Source organism: Pseudopodoces humilis, chromosome 7 (assembly GCF_049639895.1).
Source record: "Pseudopodoces humilis isolate 2021_Gansu_Grassland_sample_001 chromosome 7, ASM4963989v1, whole genome shotgun sequence".
NCBI classification, from domain to species: Eukaryota; Metazoa; Chordata; class Aves; order Passeriformes; family Paridae; genus Pseudopodoces; species Pseudopodoces humilis.
Genome location: NC_142206.1, coordinates 42,564,246 through 42,586,120, shown reverse-complemented (window position 1 = coordinate 42,586,120; position 21,875 = coordinate 42,564,246). Strand labels below are relative to the sequence as shown.

At 38.6% G+C, this 21,875-nt stretch overlaps 1 protein-coding gene across 15 annotated transcripts in view; it reads right to left on the bottom strand.

Annotated features, from left to right (window-relative positions):
• Positions 1-21,875, bottom strand: part of NRXN3 (neurexin 3) — a 919,744-nt gene that overhangs the window by 52,995 nt on the left and 844,874 nt on the right. The gene's annotated exons all lie outside the window — the stretch shown is intronic.

Here is a 21,875-nt window from a genome sequence, read left to right as displayed (position 1 = left end):
GGCATTAGCCATTTTATGTTTGTTGACAGATAAAGGATAAACACAAGAGAAACCTGCAGAAGTACTTTTCTCTCACACATGCTAGTTGGAGCGGCAAGCCTCTGTTAGGAAGTGGTTATACCTGCAACTCTGTGCTGCACAGCTTTTGTATTTCATGGTTCTTAATGGGCTTTTCAACCACATGCTGACATATTAGCTTTTAAAATCTATTCATATTTTTTCTACAATATCATATGGCAGTGAGTTCCGCATTTCCTGTAAAAGCACTTCCTCCTGCTTGATCTCAGCTTGCTTCTACCTTATTTCATTCCTCAATCTTTGTTTCACAGTTGTGAGTAGTCATTGCCTAGTCACAATTTCTCTGTTCCATTTTGATTTTAGAGACCTCTGTTATCACCATTTGGTTACCAATTTTTCATCATGAAGAATGTCAGTCTATTTAACCTCTCTTCATGTGGAAACCATTGCATGTCCTGCAGCTTTTTTATTCTCCATAGATCAGTTTTTGAGAGCTCATGGCCCAAAGTGAGTGCAATGCAGAAGGCAAGGCACAACACAGATTTACACAATACTAGTAGCACAATACTAGTTTAGCTTTTAATTCCTCTAACAATTTCTAAATTTTGGTTTGCCTTCTTGAATGCAAATATATGTCCAAAAGTAACCAAATCTGGTCATTTGTTAGCATACAGACTAATTTTCAATGTTCAGTGTGGTTAAGAAGATCGATGAATCAGTGCCAAATAATGCATTTTCTTCTGTTCTGGCCTCAGTTTCTGATACTTTTGAATTAAAGGCCCTCTATCAGAAGTGATTTATTGATTCCAGAGACACTTCAGAATGGCATCTGTTGAACTGTATATGGAGTGTGATCTACAAAGAAGCAATAAAGCTTTTAAGAGGATGCTGCATTTCTCAGTCATTCTCAGTCCAGCAAGCTGACACCTTTCTGAGGTCACAGAATGCACCTGATTCAGCTCCAGGGATGCCTGTCAGGTTCTCAGAGTCAGAAGGCAGAAGGAGAGCACTGTAATGGATAATCATTTAAAATGGACTGGAGTAATCCACACAAGATCAGTAACAGACAGTAGACTCAGTATCATAAATAGAAATGTGGAATGTGTTATACATTCCAAAAGTGAGGACACACTATAGAATCTGCTCCAACTCATTTCCTTATCTCTTTTTGATGGCAAATGGTCTTTATTATCATGCATGTTGTAAAGTGAATTAGGCTTAAATATAATGTTGAAATGCTGCCTGAATAAAATTAGAAGATGAGAATAGACCTGAGCTTTAAAGAAAATCACATGCAGCTGTACTTTGTAGCCCAAAAGACAGTTCAAAATATAGCATACGTTTGCCCCAAATTACCTTTTTTCTTCAAACTATTTGTATCATTTTGGATGGGCATGACATTTCACCCTGGTGTGGACTCTATTGTCCACTGGAGTTCAGTAATTAAATACTTTCAAGGAAACTGCTCTGGTTTAAAGTTAGTAAGGTCAAAGAGAATGTAGACTAATAAATCCTATAACTACAGAACCAAGAAACCACAGAATTTGGTTCTATGTGAAATGAAGTCTTCAGAAACATGAGGGAGAAGCTATTGGCTCTTGCCAGGCTAATCAACTGGAAACCAGTAGGTAAATCTTTGCAAAAGCAAGAGAAATAATTGACCTAAAAGCACAGAAACTAGAATTTTCTGGAGGCATAGGTTCTTTCTTTCTTCCTGTACAGGATGTGAATATGAAAGACATAAATGAAAACACAACTCCTGTACAATTCCATACCTTGCCATTGATTTAAAGTAAATATAATTTCTCATCCACTTCAGCAAAAAGAGAAAAATATACCAGGAGTGAATGAATGAAATAAATGGATAATTGACAAGTTTGGAAGGGAGACAGATACCTTTCACAGGCTTCAGTTACATCTCTCCCTGTGCTATGATTTGTTTTCTAGACTTTAGTCTCCATTTCCCACTCACTGTTTCCACCTTCAGCCCAAAGCTGTCAAAGTCTTTCTGCTCCTACTGTGCCTCTCCCTCCCCTGCAGTATTACTGAAGCTCAGGAGCTTTGGTCCTCTACTTTCCTCTTTCTCTATGCCACCCCTTCTTCTTTTAGACTTTGAGGAAAACTGAGTGGCTCTTTAATACCAACAGAGATACTGATCGTAACTCAAACAGGCTTTTAAACTTGCAGGGGAAAGATTTCTTTAAATTACACATTATCAGAAAGCATAAAACTTATATGTGAAGATACAACAGCTATTACCTGAATTTTAACAATAATGATATTACCCTCAGCCCCAAATCAGATCAAGATTCTGTTATTTAGTATTACTGTATAAACAGAATAAAAGAGACTTTGCTGCTAGTGCTGCCGTTTTGGCAAAGAAGCAACATATTTAGTACAGCTGACAAGGAAATAACAGCTCAGTTTTACGGTGAGTTATGATGTTAAAAGATTAGCTTTTGTTCTATGCTTTAACAACATCAAATGCCCTTTAAATACAACCTCAAAACCAGAATGATATCAAAATATCGTTTTTTGAATAGCAATTTTTCTGTATTTGCACCTAAATTTCAGACACAGCATTCAGGGTGTGCACGACAGCAAAGCAGCCACTGGACACCACGGAGGGTGCAGCCCCCACGAAAGGATCCAGGCTTGACATCCGTGCTTCTGAATAGCTAAAAGCAGGGAAATTTCTCACTGCATCAGGAGCGTAGGAACAAGAGCCTGCAACATCTCCTTGGCAAAGCAGTGCCCCGATGGCAGCCTGCTGAGGTGAGAGAGCCTCTCCCCTCCTCACATGACAGAACAGGGAGCACGACAGAAGACAGCCTTAGGAAATACCATTTACAGCCAAGATTAATGGAACTGCAGAGGAAGAATGGGCAGAACAAGACTGTTTGGCTAAACATGGATTCCTTAATCTGGTTAGCCTGTGAGGTTTCCAAAGAGGGTAAGACTTTATTTAGGAATGCAGTTAGTGCATGTGTAACATTAACTGAGATTATACCTTAATAGTCTACAAAATAACATTACCAAAGATTATACATATGCTTGTAGGGCCTTCTGACAAGAACAACTTCAGGAAAAAAAGGAAAGAAAAGAGAGAACAAAAATGTAATTGCCTGCCTATCAGCTCCACTATCATAATTACTTTCAAACTCTTGACATGGGTTGAATCAGATGAACACCAAATCAATTTTTGCAGCCAGCAATCATTGCATTCTTAGCTCGTAAATTAAAATGTCACTGGTAGACTGAGTACAAAATAATGCCTGTTTCAGTATTTTACCATGCAGAGAGAGAAATGTCTTTCTCGTTCTGTGAGTGTAGCTTGTATATATATCCTTAATCACTACATTACATTACACTCATCTAATTCAAACCAAAGTTTGCACAGCTGGATCCCACACAGAGAAAACACAAAAAATTATACACTACCTACAGAGTGGGGTAGTCTTATCCTCCTGGGCATCCAGAGCCCCATTCTGGATCTGGGGAGATGGAGACATGAGCTGTTGTTGTGCATGTGTACAACAGCAGCATTGCAGCACTGGCAATTTGCTCACTGATTCAGGGGAAGAAACACCTTAAGCCTGCACTGCACTCTCCTCCCCTTCATCCTTTCTGACCTGCAGTGAACCTCATCAGACTCAAGTGAGTAGAGGGCTCCCCAATACAAGGAAAATTCTCAAAAAAGCTCCAGATTTTAAGGCCAGAAACTATTCACTGTTGTATTTTTTTTTAAGGAATAAAGCAATCAGATTAAATTTATGACTCAGTAGTATATGTTGAAACCTGATCCATAATAATAAAGTGCTTGATTTCATATTACCTCTTGTGTCTCATTTCTGAGTCTGAGTGGATATAATTTAATGGGCTGTTCTGTGCTCACCTTGCCTATCACCTCTCCCTCTCTCTTTTTAACCACAAACTCTGCAGCTGAGGGTCACAGAACCAGGCCCCTGAGTTTACTTTTCATTTTTTCTCATGAAATGTGACTAGCCAAGCCCCAGATAATCTGTTTTTACTCTGAACTATCTCTAACATCATACTTGCTTTCCAAAAGATAAAACTTCAAGCACCTTACTCTCTCACCCACCCCAGCAGGAAAAGAGCCATGAAGACGACCAACACTGGTTGAATTCCCAGTTGCTCCAAAATTCTACTCCAAAGCTTCACCTCCAAATAGCAATGAACAAGACATCCAGCTGTACTAGCAAATCCAGCTGATAAATTTAAAAGCATTTCTGTAACAGCCAATGTCAGTATTCAGAGTTTTGCCTCAAGGGATATCTTTGAAGAGTTGAGGATTTTTCTTCTGCTCTTTCTAGACTTCAGAAGCTGAGCTATAAACTCATTGAAACCTGAATATAAAGTACTTCCTTATTAGTAAAAGTAGGATTGCCTGTCACTTCAACCCAACCAGCAGCCAGTACATAGTGGAGTGCTGCATTTGGGGAAAGTCTCCTCTCTTCCTTACAGTTGATTACTTCTCTGGTTCAGAAAGAGAAAATTCACCTGAAGTGGAATGGTTGACTCTTTACCTGATCAGTGGGGTAATTTGACCTCATAGGATGTGAATAGCCAAATGATCAAAAGGTCTTGTATGTTTATCAATAAGTTGCCTGTTACTCTCTGCCATGGGGAGCTCTGCATCTTTGTGCAAAAGCTTTCTGCTCAGCTGTGCTCCCTAAGAGCTGACAACTGATCACACTGGAGCTCAGCAGAGCTGAGACAGCAGTGGTCTCATATCTCTATGATATTGTCATTAGTACAGTACCAAAATGGCAGTAGGTGCACACTCATCATGTACACAAATCACAGAAAAACAAGAAAGAACCTCTAAAGGTGCAGGAGCCAGTGCTTAGCTACTTCAGGTCTACATCAAATAGAGCCATGATTAAACTTACTCTTCTGGACCTCTTCCTCCAGATGATTCCCATTTTGGATAGAAACCCATTTCTAAATTCCAGCTGTAGCTTATTCAGAGTTGGGTAGCAGCCATTTTGGGCCTTGCAACCCTTTTGTTTAAATAAATAGTTTTCCAGTCTCCTCTTTGTAAACACAACACACTTTCAGATAGCAAGCATCTTTCTTTTATTCTTTCAGTATGCAAGCTAGAGAAGCTAAATTGTGAAATATTTCTTCCATTGAGACTGACTCCCAATTCACAGTTTGTCTGTCAAAACCTTCTCTGTACCAGTGCCAAGTCCTGCCAGTCATTCTGGAACATGAGCAGATATGCTCTGAAACAGCACTAAGCAAACTTGATTTTTTTTTAATTAAATACTTTGAAGAACAATTCTGCTGTAGTAAAATAGTGGCATGTTTGTGTGAATATGTTTACAAGTCCTTTACTTTCATGAGTAGAGGAATACAGATAATTATGTTCTGCCAGATAGAAAACTAGGTTTGCTACCAGTTTTAACTCAGTTGCCATTCAGAGAGTACCAAAAAATCTGACAGCAGCTCCTTAAGGGAGGGATTTCTAGTGGCTTAAATGCAATGACATTTAAGGATCAGCCCAACATACTATTGAAACAATTCAATTCAGACCATCTACAAAATGGTTGGAAAAAAAAAAGTGTGCCTTGCTTGAGCACAGGAGGAAGTAAAGAGATCAAACTGAGAAAAAAGGCAGTTACTTTTCAAATTGCCATATTTTATCTCTGAAGAAACACAAAAACTGAAACTGATAACTGTCTTGATACGTTATCAGTTATAATAACTACATTATGGAGATGCAATACAGAGCAAGTCCTCAGAAATTCCAAACTAGAAATCAAATATAATGACTAAGTGAGAAAGCCCCATGTTCCATTTCAATTCTACTCTCCTTATCTGCCATGCTAATATTTAGAAAGTAATTATTGCTCTTCATGATTAAACTTTTTTTTTTTCCTCCTCTTGAAATGACTGATTTTTCTTTTGAAGTCTGCATCACCCTGAAGGGAAAATACATTTCTCAGCAGATTTTTTTTCCTTTTTGCCTAACAAGGAAAGGGGATTAGAAAAATTAGAAAAAAATGACAATAAAAAGAAAAAAGATGGAAGGGGAAAAATGAGCAAGGAAAGACAAGGTTTTTTTGGTTTTTGTTTTTTTTTTTTTAATGAGGATTGTCTTTGGGAATTCACAAAAAGAAAAGTGAAAAATTAGGAACTCATCACATATGGTATGACACCTCATGCTGCAATCTGGAGTTCCTGTAATGAGGTGAATGGGCACTGCTGAGAGCTCATTGCTGGGGAGAGGTTAAAATGAGTTCTGCATCACCAGGCCAGGCATTTCATTGTACCACATTACACAGAAATTTTTTTTGCAGCATTATTGCAGCTGGGTTAGCTCTCTAAAGTGAGCACAAATGTCTCTTATCCCAGAGTCTGAGTGTCATGACCAAGTTAATCTGGGCTGGAGGGAAAGGAATTTACACTGTAATGATGAAGAGAGGTGTGTGAACTTAGATAGCTGTATACTTTATCAATATAAAGAGATTTAACTATGGAAGTTTAACTACAGACACATGTATCCCCTATAATAAAAGGCAAAGTAAACAAAAAATTAATACACTGTAGCATATACCAGAAGCAAAACATAGACATACATCTATGTTTCTCATTCTGTAAACTTCTCCCATTAAAATGATATAATGAGACATCGGGATTTTTGGACATATAGTATACTGAAACCATCAGTGAAACTCCCTAAGAATCAAAGCCCACACATAGGAATGCACTCACCACCAACTCATCCCCTCCCGAGTTTCAACCCCTGAAATCAGTCTATGCTATGCAAATTAACTTGGCCGACCTCATATAGAATCTTGCCACATTATCTGTGAGTATGGCTACACACTGCTGCAACGTGAACACACTGGTGCAAAGTTAATTGTTGGACTTGATGACCTTAGAGGTCTTTTCCAACCTTAACAATTCTCTGATTCTGTGATCACTGTACTCTGCTCTTGCAGAATGGCAGGTGACAGATGTGCACTATTATAGATGAAAGACACTTTCTCCATAGCCCTACATGAGGCTGAAAATGTTGAAATTAATACTTCAAAACACCCTTTGGTAACAGTTCTCAAATACCACATGACAAAGGAATTTTATTCTTTTTTTTTTTTTTAACAAAACTTCAAACACCAAACTCAATATGAGGTTGTTTCCAAGGGGGAAAAAAAAAGAAAAGAAAAAGAAAAGGCATCTTAGAAGATGACATACTGACCGTGATTCCCAGCTAAACTCTCGGATAGCTGCTGAAGCAGCTGCTCAAGCCAAATTATAATTCACAGAAACAAGCTGGAGGAGAGCCAAATCTGGATGAAGTGATTGGCTCATTTTGGAATATGAAGTGTTTCCTCTTGTCAGCAAGCCATGCTGACTGTCCTTGGGGAGATGCTAAGAAGAAACCTTGATCAGATGTGAGACAAATCATCAGTTGTGTAATGGATGGCCATTCAATGCCTTTATATCTGAAAATAGCTAGGTAATATCTGCAATAAAATAGATGTCTTCAGTTGCTAAAGAGGCTAAACATACATTTCCTGGCATTGTTAGTGCTTGGCAAATCATCAGCAAGTTTTGTCAGTGTCATCTTCTTTATTTTAAATACACTGCTTTTGAAGTTAATAAAATGACTTGTTTCTCCCTTGTGCTGGACCATTTGCATAATTATAAAGAGGGTTCATGAAAGAGAGTCAATGAGATAATTCCCACATGCAAATTAAAGATCTTTCAATTAACATGGCAGGACGTGTGTGAAACCCATGCTAATGTAGCAGAAGATATCCCTAGTGGCAGTTCAGTAATCTGCCTGTATGCTAAGGCATCTCTTTGTCTCACTTTGCTTTGTCACTGGTGGCCTTGGCTTGGGCAAGAAAGTGGTGGAACAGAGCAAAAAAATTAAATTTTATTAGAGATCTTTACTCCAATGTTACTGGTGGTGTGGGAGAGCAGTTCTTTATTCTTAATCTTTTTTTCAGGCAACAGTCAAGTAGATTGATTAAATAACTGTGTCTCTTCATATCAGGGAAAAAATTTAAGTCTGATTTCCAAGAAGCTTTTTCATTCACAGACCAGTTTGCTTCTAGTTCCCTTCATGAAAGGTGACTTGCCTCTCTTGTTTTTGGTAATAATACACACACTACTTTCATAAGGCTTCCCTTGTTTCTCTGCTTACAATTAATGGCCCCTCAGAACAAACAGTGAAAAGCCGATAGGAGTAGAAAAGGACACTGGATACTTGGTAACACCTTATCTTGTACCAGGCAAGTACCAATCACACTGTTAGAGTTCATATATATAAGCTGGTAATCATCTTCAAAATCAGAATTTAGTATTTCCATGACTATAAAGATGCCAGATGATCCTTTATGGAAGTATTACATCTTTGCCTCAAGTCTGGGAAACATTAAAGACCAGATACCAGAAGACAGATGCTTGCTTGCTACTGTGGCCCCCTGCTAGCTTTCTAATCACTGAATAAATTTTCAAAAGCAGCTTGTACCCAGGAGAAGCGATATATCTGTGTCTTCCAGCAAAACAAACAGAACTGTATTGTTTTAGGTGCTAGTTGCTCCTTACTTGGGATTTGAATTGGGACCTGAATTAGGAGTCTTCAAGTCTGGAAATCAAGAGTCCCTATGTGAACATGTCAGAACTCCCCCATGAAGGTATCTGCTTTACTGCCATCACGCTGATACCCTCCCCAGGAATCTGCAATAGCCCTAAAAATTGCATCTCAGGGAAAAACTTACTGATTGCCTTAACAAAAACCCACCAGGCAAAACCCCAAAACCTACAGTTTGCTTTGGGTAGGAATAATTCAGAAGAATACGCATTTATGTGGATGATGAAGGCAAGTAACAGCAGTGACTGTCACAAACTCAAAGCTATGTTAAAGAAAACAAGAAAATTATCTTTGCTGAATGCACTCAAATTGTGTTTTTGTTTTTTTTTTTTTTGTAAAAACCAGACATTCTCTAATTAAATGAATATGACTTTCACAAACAGGAAGAATCTGCTACCACCTGATCATGAGGATGAACTGGTAGTGGTCCTGGTATTAGTATCTCTCAGTTTTATTAATTTCATCACCAGCCCACATGTCATCCTTGTAGATATTTTGCTTCCTGCTACTGCAGTATCATGGAGCACAACCTAATTCCATGGAACAAGTTCAAAACTGGGAATCATGAACCCTTATTGTCAGGCCAGCTGCTTTTCCCCTGGCTTCTGCACCATGCCGGTGGAGCAGACCTAATCCCTCTCATCTCCACTTTAGGGGCAAATCACTTTCCCAATCAGGTCTCAGTGTTTAAAACTCAAAAGGGGAACAGTGTTGTGAATGAATCTATCTGAGACACAAGCCTTGGAGAGCAGCAAAGTTTGCAAGGAAGCAACTGTAGCTCCCACATTGTGCACATAACCTCCAAATCATTGGAGTTTCCATCCACCTACCAACATTTAAGAATAAAAAATGATAATTACAAAAAGCTGCAGCATTTGCATTCCTGTGCCTCTGGATCTGACCAGTTTGTAGAGTGGTTCAAACAGATCAACATTTTTAAATGCTATTTTTTTGGTAGAAAATAAAAATCAGGAGTTCATTCTCAGCAGGCTATTAGTTTTATAATTATTATTAATACTAGTTTTATTATGTAACACTAACAAAGTAAACTCAAGCTTCTCCAGCACATTTTAGCTTTAACAAAGCAATTACTTGAGTCAAAATCATGTATCAAATTGAGCAACTTCTAGCAAGAATTGTATTTCTGTCTTCAAGTCTTTGTTTTTCAAATAGTAAGGCATAATAACTTCTTGAAGAATTAGTAATCAATGTGTCACTCCTCTAAGTAATTATTTTACTTGAAACAAGTAATAAGCCTGTGTTCCCATTTGAGGGCACATGTAATTGCAATGTATTGTTAATTCCGCAGTCTTTTGTACAGAATGAACATTCAACTTTAATAATCATAGGAAACTATCAAACTATCTCTAGTGTACTTACTCTAGAAAAAAAAGAATGAAAAAAGTTAGGACACTGAATACCTTTTAAAGTTTCAAACTTCAGAGAAAAACACAATTTACTGAAGTGCACTCTGTGTGTGGCATTTGTGTGCATCCTCAGCATGTCCTAAGGGTTTGTTTTTTTGCTTTTTGGAAAAAAAAAAACTATAGGCCTAGTAGAACTTAGAATCAAATGGGCTTGTTTCTTTATGCTTGTCTCTTCAATTGCATTTTCTGTCATACAAGGAGTAGAGCACAAGGCTCTTTGCCTCAGCTTCACAGCCTTTAAAGTGAAGAAAAAGAAAACCATCTATAGTGAGCATTATTGTCACAAATGATTGTTTTCTAGGTGCTTTAAGATCAGTAATACACATTCTTAGCATTAGCTGTTTTTAAAGATAACAAATTAAAGCTAAATATGATGGAACTTTTCAGCTCAATATAGGTCTTATACACATGAAGTTGTATTTTTGAAATGAATTTTCACATGAAATGAAACAGATATTTTACACTGTACATAAACACTATTCTTGAGTATGAGACATGACTTCCATCCACAGAAGATGTTCAAGAGCTGATAGATATGGCCCCAAGTAAACTGATATGACCAGACCTGCTTTGAAAAAGCTGTTGTTGGTGGAGCTCCTTGTTAGGAAGAGTCTTCCAGGACCGGCCTCACTATTCTGCACAAGTGTGAACCTATTTGAGTGCACAAATGGACAGGACAACAGTGAAACCCTCAGTCTAAACAGCACCTGGCAGCACACAGGATGCAGCCAAGGCTGTGCTTTGAGCCAGTTCTGGTCCCAAAGGTGATTACAGATATTACCTCACCATTGTGCCACGGCAAAGTCTCTCCTCACAGCTGGACTTCATCTGTGGGCACTGTCCTGTGTTAAAGCACGCAGATGGCTTTTCTACTGCAGCAAGCTCAGGGAACATGCACAGCTGTCCGCACCTGGCTGTGCAGTGCTGCCTGTAATGTCACCTGCCACTACAGAAAAGCACCATTTATCCCGGACTCCAAAAGCACAGGTGTCACTGCTGTGTCTCTGTCATCACCTCTCACAGCCCTGTGCTTTCAGCACCATGCTGGGGCTTGAGTTAATTGCTGACAGAGAGAACTGCAGCTTGTCAGCCATCAGGAAAGCCCGTGATCACTCATTATATTCTGCTGACACCAGACCAAGATGAAACCAGTTCTCCAAGCTGGACATTTATGTTATTGCTCTTATTTTGCCTGTCTGTTTGTGGTTTAATGCCTCTGCAGTTAATTTGAGGGCGATAAATAGCTTTTTGAGAAAACTAATTTGTACACAGCTGCAATTAATCAGAGTGCAGAGAAGAGTGCACCAGAGCTGAACGCCCTGCTGAAACAGATGGTTGTGCTGCTGCCACATACTCCTGCATTCCTGTGAAGGTTAAGCCAAATTGCAGAGCCCTGGGAATTTGAGCTTGCACACATGCTGGCTCTCCCCACATCAGGTCTGCTAGGGAAAAGCTTGAATGATTTTCACCTGGAAGCCTCCTGGGGATTGCAGCCATTAGTTGAGAAGTTTAGTAACTGCTGGCAGGGGAAAAAAAAACAACACCAGAAACAAGCAATTCACTGAACTTTTCCAACTGAAAAAACACAGCTGAAATTTAGCACAGCTGAAATTTAGCATCTAGTCCTGTTCCTGACTGCTTTCCTTATATTGCCTGATCCTCAAAACCTTCATGGTATGAGAGCAAAAAGATAGCAGCCAGATGGCAGCTTCTGTTTGCAACAGAGCAACCTGCTAAGAATCCAGTGGTTTTAGTTGTTTCTACTGGATTCCATCTGAATGCAATAAGAAGTTAATATTCTCAAGGATGGAGAAGCAGAAGTGCACAGAGCAGGGTGTAAAGTTTTAAAGCTTCTGGAGTGCAGAGTGGGTTCCTGCAAACCTTGGGGACTGATATACAGTTGTACTGAATTATGTGCTGACTCAAGTGAAAATTGTGAGTGCTGGTGCCAAACAGAACTTCTCTGAAATGAGAGAAAAACTCTGGTGGCATCCATCTTGCTTGGGGTGTGCAATGGCTTGTAAGACGGTTATTAATTAGGTTATTAATTAGGTTATTCACCATTTACCTTAGGTGTATCCAAGAGTTACCAGGAAGAGGTTTAGCATTCACTATAAAAATCTTGTGATTTAAGTCAAAAAATGAAATCCAGAAAGATGATGTTTGAAACCTGAACCTCTTTCTAATACATAGGTGTTCTACATAATCACTAGAAGATGACTAATACCCTTTAAGTATTACTGTTCAATGATTTTTAAATGCAGAAGAACAGTGTTTGTGCAAATGCCACAGCTATTATGAGTGATTCTTCAAAGGTCAGAGTAAAAGGTCCTCCTACATGTGCCATTATATTATGGAAGATAGTCCCAAAAGAGACTAGTGTGAGATACACTAAAAACACAAGACCATGTAATCTCTGCTTGAGTGTTGTTGATTTCAAAAGTGCTAGAATCAATTTTCATGAATTGATTGAGAAACAAAAGGAAAGATGGAAGCCAAGTTCTGACTGTATGGCTTGCTGCAGCTAAGGGAAGAGAACTTCACTTTCCTACCCATTTTCCTTTCCTGCACAAGCACACACAGCCTAGCAATAATGTCTTGAACAAGGGAAGCACATCAGCTAGGGAGTAGAAGCAGGTGGCCAAGGAGTTAAAACCTATGTCTCTCCAGTAAATTCATATCAGATAATTAGTGTCAGGTTTATAGTTCTTTCTTCTTCAAACACTCTTCAATGGCTTCAATAATATGTCATTATCTTGAAAAGGAGGGATGAAAAAAAAGGGCACTCAAAACTGGTTGCTTAAAGACATAAGCACTATGGTATGCACTTGGGGAACTCCAGTTGCAGGGCAGAAAAATATCTGCATAGATCTTTAAGGAGACTGAACTTGTGAACCCTGGAGTTTAAAGGCTTTTTATGATTCTGCGCAAGTTGTGTGTGCTTTTTCTTCTGGCCAGAACCTTGCTTTCTTAAGAAGCAAAAGTAATTACGGTGTTGATTCCAATAAACTCATAGATAGTGTTAGTATTTCTCTCCTTTACACAAAGTACATGCAAATGTATTCAACTGGCTATTATCTTTGTTGCAGGCAAGAAAAAGGAGTCACCATTTCAAGATTAATCATAACAGTGGGGATAAAAAAAAAAACAGCCAGGCCCAGAGTTGGATGATTGACATTTCTGAAGGTAGGGAGATGTAATTTTGGGCTGAGAAGCTGAGAGGATTTCTATGTGGGCAATAACAACTGCACATGCAACATCAGCTGAGAAACCAGAAACCCAAGCAGGACTTCCCATGACACTTCAGCAAGGATAAAAAGCTGTGTTATTGCAGACCTTACAGAACAGTGGCATAGTGTCTCCTGTTATTAAAGTCTGCAAAATACAAAGTTATAGATCAAGTAAAATTTGTTATTTGAGTCAGAGACAAAAGTACAAACTTCTAGTTTCTGTGGCTGGTTCTTTTATTAGGCTTTACTTTATAGGACCACCACTATTATAGCATCTGACCAAATTTTGTTTTAGCCTTATAACTGATATAAAAACTATTAACCTCACTTTCAGAAGGCACTAAAGGCACCAAAAGGCTATCTTTCCTAAGATCATATGGGAAATTCATAAAAGGAATGAACTGACCCAATTCTCCCAAGACTCATGTTTTGAATTTCCTATTTTGCTCAAATCCACTCAAATGTCCATAACCGCAGTTAGCTCTGGATATAATTGTATTTTCACCAAGATGGGTAAGAAGACTGAATTTTAAAGCCTTCTGATTTGCTAGGATGAAAGGCACTACAAGAAATTCAGTGTACTATAATAATCATTAGCCTCATGCCTTGCAGTAGTAAAACAAAATAACATCACTACAGCTTATTATTCTTTAGATAAAATGCTTTCCTTATTTCCACTATACTTGTAGTTCTGCAGTGCTCAACTCCATAACACTCCAGCTCTCGTGTTTACTCCTCTAGCTCCAAGCCATAGTTAAGATTTGCTCTGTGGTGCCTCACAGTGAAAGCTCTGGGTGAGTACCTGTGGGCAGCCTGCAAACAGTGGCAATAAAACTGATCTCAAAATTTATTGCTACAATATACCGATTGTCTTCATTCCTACTGTGCTGAATGGGCTGAAGATAAAAAAGTCAGGGATATCCTATTGGGAGTTATAGATCAGCATTACAAAGCAATCTGATCAATGCCTACACAAGCACATCAGCCAAAACCAGCACAAAGACACAGCAACAAGTAAACACCAACAGCCTAACTGTGACCACATCGTGTTCTCACTGCTGATGCAGACTTCAACACTGAGCCTGGAATACTCTGCTTTTATGTGACAGCGGTTCACTCAAGTGAACTAGAGGGAAAAAAAATCCTTCAGGCTAAGCTAGCAGGAGCAGCACTAACACCTCTTCGAGATGTATTTCCACAGTAACAGAAGAGGACTGCTGCTACCAGCTTTTGAAACAGGTTTGGGGAGCTAGCACATGGCAGCTCAGCAGAAGAAATACTCTCATTAAGAGGTATTTTTATTAAAGCTATCATAACCTTCTGTCTACAATTTACATGAGCTTTTCCTATCTGCATCAGAGCTGAAAGGAAATGGTGTGAAAAGGAAATGCACAGATTCAAAATAAAAGTTGCACAAAAATCCGAAATCATATTCAAGTGCTTTCTGCTAGATCAATTAGTGAATTCCTATTGCCTCTTGTAGAAAGGCTCCTTTACAAGGTTTATAATTTCCCTGCACTCTCCTTTAACAGACAAAGAAGTGGAGATTTTCTGGAGGTGATCCTTCTGCCTTCCCATGCATTCACAGAAAGCTTTTTCAGGGCTATGCTAATGTGACCTGACTACACTTGTGTGAGTGCATGGGAAGCTGCATCTGCTGCACATGCCAAGTGTGAGCGTGGGCTCACGCCTGTGTTCCTCGGTGCCTCCAGCCTGCTGAACAGGATCGCTGCTTGTGGGAAGGAGTTTGCTGTACCTGAGAGCACTGACGTGTGTGGGTGAGGAACATGATGTGGGAGGCTGTAGTACACAGACACACGAGTAGGTGTGTGGGTCTGAGGAACAGTTACAGCTGACAGAACGACATGGTTGGGAACTTTTTTCTAACTTTTTGGAGTACATGAGTGTATACTCCCTGGGCAAATGGTGTCTATATGGCCATTTAAGGTGTATTGTAAGGCATCATACGTAGCTATGTGCACTTTGATGAACTTACTGAAGATCTCTAAGCATGGTTTAAACTTCCACATGCCGCCTCACATGTTGGGAGGGGCCAATGCATTCTAGGTCAAGGTTTTTTTATGCAACTAAATAGAACACCCCTTCTCTTCCCTTCTTGGTCTTGTCAACTCATCCAACAGCAGATTGTTGGATTATTACCTTTGCAATGGTCTTTTCCATGAAGCAGATGTTTTAGGTTTAATTCCCATAATGTGCCTGGAACAATCATGAAGCATTTAGTTCTTTGGGATATAAATCATGGGAAACTTTCCCAATACCAACAGAGGTGTCCTCCCTGCAAGAAGTAGGCATAAAGCTCAACTGAGCTAGACAAGATGCCTCTACCCATTTCAAATCAGATCAAAATTAAAGTCTCCAAAGGCATAGGCATGAACCAATTTATGTTTTAAGTGGTTTTTCCTTCCTAGTGTTAAAATAAAAGATGACTGTTACTCGTATTTTGCTTTTTCTTCCCTCTAGTCTAAAACTTCTGCTTGATCCTTGAAAACAGCAGCCTGTGTAATCTCTTTTTGGTGACTGGCAGTCTGTGGGGCAGGAAAGCAATCCTTGCAAATGAAATTCACCCAGCATTTACAAACCAGACAAGAGAAAAGAAGGCTGAAGTGAAAAGGAACCTTTTGTTTTCAGCAGGGAGCAGAGCACAACAAGGAAATAAAAAGATGAATAAACCTGTCATAGACTTTTTCTTTATGGAGCAGAAGCACAGTTATTAGGTACCCACAAAGAAGGCATTCTGGATATACGACTCCTAATACATCGTTCATAATACAGCACTGTGCAGAAGGCATACAACTTCTCAAACAGTTGTCAGAGACAGAAATACATACAGTGTCTTAGTGGAAAAAAATGGCCAGAAGGATTAGAAGTGAACATTGGGATGGTGCAGGCAGAAGTCAGAGAGCTCTCTCTGACAACGTGTTTTCATACATGATACTTGTCAGAAAGAAAAAAAACCCAAAAAACTATTATTATTATTATTTTTCTCTTACTAATCAGGGTGAGGTTTTTACAGCTCATAAAATGTGACCAGTTGATAGTGCTCACTAGAAAGGAAAGGCTGTAAACACAGGGCTCTGCCAAGCTAATCTCCATCCACAATTGTGGCACTCTTTATTAAACATGAGTCACACCACCCATTTGAAACCTGTGATCTGACTCATCTGAAGGCCCAAAAAACTCACTGCTAATTGGCAACTTCCTACCATTTCATCTCTTCCTACAGTTCTGACAAAGTGCAGTGATCTTTGTATCATATTTCTCTCAGTTTTCTATGTTTGGTGTCAACTGCACATGCCACCACGCTCTGTAGCATTCCTTCTTATCCTAACACTGATCTCCTAAAAAGGAGCAGAATGTCCTAATACTCAAGTTATGCAATTACTGTTGTATCTCCTAATGCAATAAAGCTAATTTTTTTGTCATACACTGACTCCATTGCACAGTCTTACCCATCTACTTTTCTGTCTACTTCACCAGCACCACAGATTTGGGGGGCAAACAAATATAAGAGTGTATAGGTCTGGATGCAGATGGGCGTACTAGGAAAGATCAGGTGAAAAATCAAAGGTGGTTTGTCTGCTGTTACAAATGCTGAGTGGAGGATGTTTCATTCTGTAAGTTTGTGCATTAATACTTTGAACTAAGTAACAGACAATTTTATTTTACATATTTATACTGCTAAAATGCATTTGCTGTTTTTTGTGGTTGTTTTTTCAAACATTCAAATATTATCAGTAAAAGTTTCAGGTAACAGCAGTAAGAAACTTTTGCCAATTATTGTTTAGGCATTCATGATAACATTATATCATGCTGTCTCCATGCTAACTAATAAGAACAGATTCTGAAATGAGAAACTTTGAAGATCTTTTCTATTCTTTGTTCAGCGGTCTGCCATTTGATATACTACAATTCACACAGGAACCACTACAAGATTATTGCATATCCTAGCCCAAATTTCTTTATAGACAGCCTCATTTAAGACCTGGGTCTGAAAAAGAAGATAAAATTATTTTCAATGATGGATGATCTCAATAGTGAAATTTTGTCTGACCTGCTGCTAGAAGCATGGAGCACATTACTGACTTGAGATAAGTTGGTTAGGCTCAAATATCAGAAACTGTAAAGCTTTCAAACGAAACTGAACATGCACCTGAATAGAAACTTTTCTCTGAGATTTAGATAAAGGAGTTTTCCTCATGCATGAAGCAGTGTTTATAAGAGCTCTGGCTGAAACAAGTGCCCTACCACAGTCAAACAGCTAACAATCCACCAAGGCTGGCAACGCTTTTTCAAGTCTCACTGACCTACCTATCTTTCACTCTCCCTCCCTAGCCTAATGTCTTTCTCTGATCTTCTCCTCACCTCCCATGTAACTCTCACAAATTTTTTCCACAGTTTCAAGGAAATGATATAGCACAAAATGAAGCAGCACTGCACAAAACCCCACCCCTTTCTTATATTGTACTAAAATGTTATGAAAAACACAAGTAACTTTATTCTTTCTATCCCTACAAATAAGCAAGAAACTTATCTCTGACCCCAAACCTGGCAACTGGTGGTCCCTAGATATGATTTACAAAAAACCAAAAATGAAATTGCAGTAGTAACAGCTCAAATTACATCAAAACAAAAAGTTGCGTTGTTTCCCGGCTGGCTTGGAGCCAAAACAAAATTAGATGTAAAGTAAGTCCTGTTTTTACACCAGCCCTTCCCTTTGTCATGGTACTGCTACAGACATTATCAGCCTCTGGCTTTGAGCTTCTTTCTTCAGTACCCTACTGTGCACAGAAATGTATAAACATGCAATGCAGCTTTATGGACAAGGCCACAAGGCTTTATGGACAATAAGCAGTGATTTGTCCTCTCAATAAGGGTGAAAGACAACGTCATATAATTAAGTCCTTCATTCACTCTGCAGTTAAGCTTTATTCACATAATTTTTTAATGTAACATAAACAAGTTTTATGGGTCATTACTCAGACAGGTGTGCTGCACATTGCATCTTTTAGATTTCAGGCCAGGAAAATGGAAACAGGAATGGCAAAATTACTTGGCAGCAAGCATTCAGGGAATGTGGTGAAATGTTTAATGACACACATTAAGGTTCACTTTCTATCTTCCAACAGCTCTTCTGAAGTTTGACATTACATTTCTTCATTCCTCCCCTCTTTTCTATCCTTTAAACTTCACTGAAAACAGCATCTTTCTCAAAACAAATTAATTAAAAAATGAATTAATTGCTCTCCTAACCCCATACACTAAGTGCTGCAAAAGTGATACATTCCCAAATACATCAAAAATCTAATATTGCTAATTTGCACCCTTTATAATAAAACAGAATCTGCTGTTTGTACCTGGTGGGTAGGGCTTAGGGAACATGCTCTTCTCAGCACAGTGATGGCTAGGCCACTTCCTTGCTAATGTGCAATTTCATTTGGAAATAATATTTGTTGGGCTAATTCTAACTTCTGACAGTGGAAATGAATGTACTTCTGCAATTGCATATAAATGGTCTATGGTATTATTTTCCTTTAGTTTCTACAGACTGTCAATAGGCCTCTTCTGAGTACCCACAATTTCCAGAGAGTTTTTATTCAAAATAGTAGCAGTTTCACTTAATTACCTTCACTGATGGCTTTGACAGTGCATTTTGTACTGATTTGCAAACAATTTCTATATCTTAACCACAGCTGCTAATTTCTTTCCTCATGCAAACAAATCATAATTACATCTTCAGCATCCTATATGACCTGTCCTGTTTCTAGAGAGAAAGTGGACAAAACTCTGACAACCTATGTAGAGAGTTGTCTATTCAAAAAGTTACTACATGAAGGTAAAACCAAGCAGATACAATTCATCCCATAACTGAAGAAGTATCACACCACAGGAGGTATTCAAACACTGCAGTAAATGTTTCACTTCCTTGGACAACAAAGGGTCTTTTACAATTTCCAGAGAAGGCCTAACTTCTTTATTGGATCAGTACCTACAGAAATCTGAACTGGATATGCCATTCCTTCTTTTGTTGCTTTCCAAATCCCCACCCCCTCTCCTCAGCCCCGGTCTTCATGAAAATAGGGATTAAAAAATGCAGCTTTAGGAATTAAGTGGATTTGCACTTAAATCTGAATCACCAGCCTCTCCTGTTCTAAACTATTTCTGCACATTACTACACAGCTTTTGCACTCTAAAAAGATAGATGCAAATGAAAAATGAGGGAAATTAAGCATGAACAGACTAGAAAGACAAATATATAGCCAGTTAGGGATCTAAGGCATTTAGTGCTCTGCCTATTCTAAAGGACTGTAAAAAGTTATAAAAAAGCAACCTAGAAATGCAAAAATATTTTGAGGAATATTAGCTTCAAACTGTATCACAATGGAGGGGTAGATTAACATTCACATACCTACTGTCTTTTTGATATATACTTCTCAGTAGCTTTTGCAGATTAAGAGACATAGCTACAAACACATTATTTTTTCTTAGTACACAGAATCTTGGAGCAGATGAGATGATGTGTTTTAACTTACCTGAAGGACCTTTTAATCACAGAACTGTAAAGAACAGAGACAACTTTGACTCCAAATTATTTCTGCCAAGTCCCATCACTGACTTAAAACCTATTAGGGGTGAGACAATCCCATCCACTTCTGAAAACTCTTCCCACTCTGGAATTTGAATGTGTTACTTCCCCACCAAAAAGAAAAGCCAAACTATTCTGACAAGAAAAGCTTTCACATTAAACTTCACTACCATTCACTACCAATGAAAGCATTCCAGCCTAAAATCATGCTATTCTGAATGCAACTTTTTACATATTACAGCTTGAACAGAGGGGGAAATACAAGATCATTTCACAGACACATTGGCCAATTAAGTATATGAAGTTAATCATAATTACATCAAAGTATGCCAAGCATGATTAGAGGTAATCACAGGGCAAACACATCTTTGTTCAATTGACAACAGAAGCAAAATTTGTTGTAAAATTCAGAACAATTTTTATTAATGCTATCCAGTAGCAAAAAGATTCTAGATAATTTGAATGTCCATATTTTACTGTATCAAAACTAGCATAATTCCATATCATTTTTATAAATTTGTGTATAAAAGGAGAATTCAATTACTGTGAAAGTTGAAATAATAAGTGTACATGCAAAGTAAATTGTGCATTAGAAAAGCATGTGCATTTAAATGACAAAGGTACCTATTCATACAGACTAACATCTTATATTTGGTAAAAGCAAATATAGAGAGAAATACTTCTTTTAATAAAGCTACATGGAAGGCTTTAAACCAGTGTGGATTTGAAAGACAAAGCTGTTTTTTCATTTCCCTCATTAATGAGAAAGAGATCATAGATTTACTAGTTATTAGTAGGACCTACTGTAGCATTTGGTTGTGCAGTGCTCTATGTACAATGCTACCTACTATGTACTGAAATTGCAAAATGCAGTCCTGTGGAAAAAATACTTGTAATCTAAATCAGTAAATTTGGATACTAGAAGCAATAAAGCCATGTGGTTCTGCATCCCTCATTAGCTGATTTTTCCTCTTTCTCAACCAGGTAAAATTATCTGCATGGACCTCTGGGCTGCTATGGTTAAACTGCCCCCAGTATCTGTGCACATTTGTTCAAAGCTAACTTGCCTATCTCTGTACAGGACTCACACATTCTGTGCAGGTATTTAAAATTATTTTACCGAGGGAAGAGCCCAAAAAGCTAGAGCTAACAGATGTACTGCTTATTAGGTGTGGTTTTAACAGCAGTCAGTAATAGCTCAGAGCTGGTGTTTCGTAATGTAACAGGCTGGGTTCGGAGGAGGATGTGAAGGAAGACCGTCTGCTTTGTGCTCTGCTGACGTGAGCATGGAGCACCTGGTTATACTGCAGCTCTGAATCACATGAGCCATTAACAGAAAACAAAGTCACAGAAGCAAAACACAGGAAAGCACAATACATCTTGGAGTCAGTCCCAGCTAGGACAGGCTCCGTGACAAAAGTTCAGGATGAAAGTGGTATAGTGCAGATACTAGCAAAAATGTCAAGAAGAAATTATTTGCAGAGAAGGAGAATGAAAGGTAATCTCTGCATCACATCTGCAACACGAAGCTTTAATTAACATTTCACAAGCCCTGGCACACTTGAAATGTCAGTTTCTGTTTGGTATGGAAAATCTGTGGGGGGTTTAGAACCACAGCTACGGACGAGACACAAAGGCGGGACTGTGATTAGGACACAGCTGAAATAAAATCAAGCTGCCTTTCCTTGTGGCCACGTGAATCATGACAAAAATAGAAGCAGCTGTTACTGTTGGTTTGGTCGCACTGGGGACAGCTATTGCCACTGGCATGAGTAACTGGCTAGCTGCTAGCATTGCTGTAGTGGTTTGGCTGGCACAGATCACCACTTTCCTGTCTGCAACAGCTTTATGAAAATATCACTGTTCAAAAATTTCCATTTGGTTCAATTTCTTAACTGATTGCTTTCTTCAGAAATAAATAAGTGTTTTTGGGACTAAACCCCCTCAAGACACTGTTATATATA